The sequence below is a fragment of the Anastrepha ludens genome, unplaced genomic scaffold, assembly GCF_028408465.1.
Source record: "Anastrepha ludens isolate Willacy unplaced genomic scaffold, idAnaLude1.1 ptg000027l, whole genome shotgun sequence".
In the NCBI taxonomy this organism is placed as follows: Eukaryota; Metazoa; Arthropoda; class Insecta; order Diptera; family Tephritidae; genus Anastrepha; species Anastrepha ludens.
This window is the reverse complement of record NW_026530035.1, coordinates 22,501-25,000: the sequence shown is the minus strand read 5'-3', so window position 1 is coordinate 25,000 and position 2,500 is coordinate 22,501.

Sequence of the window (2,500 nt, the reverse complement as noted above, 5' to 3'; positions counted from 1 at the left end):
TGTGTGGTGTGCATGGCAAAAAACACTCACGGTGAAGGCATGTGAAATATATGAAATATAATCAAATCGAATTTATATGAAACTATATTCGATTAAATGTATGAAATTAAAATTTACCACAATACATTCATATGATAAACTGAGTAAATATATAATAAAGCCATTTGAAATATATTGAATTCTATTAAGTTAGATTTTCACCATACATTTTTCACAATGCGTTGTGTACATTGTCAGAAACACTCACGGTGAAGGCAAGTGAGATATATATGAAAGAAAATCAAATCGAATTTATATGAAACTATATTCGATTAAATGTATGAAAGTAAAATTTACCACAATACATTCATATGATAAACTGAATAAATATATAAGAAAAACATTTGAAATATATTGAATTGTATTAAGTTAAATTTTGCCCATACATTTTTCACAATACGTTGTGTACATTGTCAGAAACACTCACGGTGAAGTCAAGTGAGATATATATGAAAGAAAATCAAATCGAATTTATATGAAACTATATTCGATTAAATGTATGAAAGTAAAATTTAACAAAATTTTGCCCATACATTTTTCACAATGCGTTGTGTACATTGTCAGAAACACTCACGGTGAAGGCAAGTGAGATATATGAAAGAAAATCGAATCGAATTTATATGAAACTAAATTCGATTAAATGTATGAAAGTAAAATTTAACACAATACATTCATATGATAAACTGAATAAATTATAATAAAGACATTTCAAATATATGGAAAATATCATCATATATATAATTTAGTATTTTAATATATATTTAGTTAAGTTGATGGTATTATTGAAATATATAAAATGTAATTGAATTATATGAAATCAAACTGAAATGTATTGAATTGAATTTTTCCCATACATTTTTCACAATGTGTGGTGTGCATGGCAAAAAACACTCACGGTGAAGGCATGTGAATAATATGAAAATATCAACATTTAACTAACCAATGATATTGAAGCATATAAATCGAATCATAACTATATGAAACACGAATTTGAGTTATGTTAAACTGGTGATATTGTGGATTTATTCCTAGTTTTCCATACGTTAGTTTAAATAGAAACAATTTTCGAATATGTATACATATATGAAGAATTTATATTCTATACTAACATATTATGGAATGTAACTATTGATTGTTACCTTGGCATATTGGTGTATTGTGAGATTTCATTCATAGTTTTCCATACGTTAGTTTAAATAGAAACAATTTTCGAATATATATACATATATGAAGAATTTATATTCTATACTAACATATTATGGAATGTAACTATTGATTGTTACCTTGGCATATTGGTGTATTGTGAGATTTCATTCATAGTTTTCCATACGTTAGTTTAAATAGAAACAATTTTCGAATATATATACATATATGAAGAATTTATATTCTATACTAACATATTATGGAATGTAACTATTGATTGTTACCTTGGCATATTGGTGTATTTGTGATTTTATTCATAGTTTTCCATACGTTAGTTTAAATAGAAACAATTTTCGAATATATATACATATATGAAGAATTTATATTCTATACTAACATATTATGGAATGTAACTATTGATTGTTGCCTTGGCATATTGGTGTATTTGTGATTTTATTCATGGTTTTCCATACGTTAGTTTAAATAGAAACAATTTTCGAATATATATACATATATGAAGAATTTATATTCTATACTAACATATTATGGAATGTAACCTTGGCATATTGGTGTCATTGTATTTTATTCCTGGTATTCTATAGTTAGTTTAAATAGAAATAAATTTTTGAATTCAAAATTTTATATTCTATACTAGCATTACATAGAAATTATCCTCAACTGTTTGTTTCTTGTATACATACAGGAAATTAAACAGATGAAGAAAAAAAAAAAACAAAACAAATAAAAATTATAAGAAAAACTAAATTTTAAACAAAAGAAAAAAGGAGAAATTTTTTCAATCATATATATATTTATGATTAAAAAATAGAATTATGGAATTATTAATTTCAATTCAGAGAGAAAAATTATGTAATATATGAAATTATTACATTAAAAATGCATTTGAAGAAAAAGTAAAATGTTATTAAAAATGATACATTTGAAAATTGGCAAATATTAAGAAGAAATATCGTTCTTATATTTTTATACAAAATATATATAGAGAACGAAAATTCTTTTTCATAAAAAACGGTTTTTGAATTCTGATAAGAAAAGCTAAAGGGGTCGGCGGGAGCGCACATTGAACGAAAGAAAATGAAAGAAAAACACAACAAAGAAGAAGACCAAATAAAATACAAATATTTTATACAAATAAAAGCACATTATTAATAAATAATAATAATAATAATGATGATGATGATGAGATGATACATAAATTGTGTTATTAAAATTATGTTCTATTGTATGTGCGTTTTCCCCTTTACTTTTTATATACACCGTAATTTATGAAATTTTCAAATATGAAAAACAAAGAAAA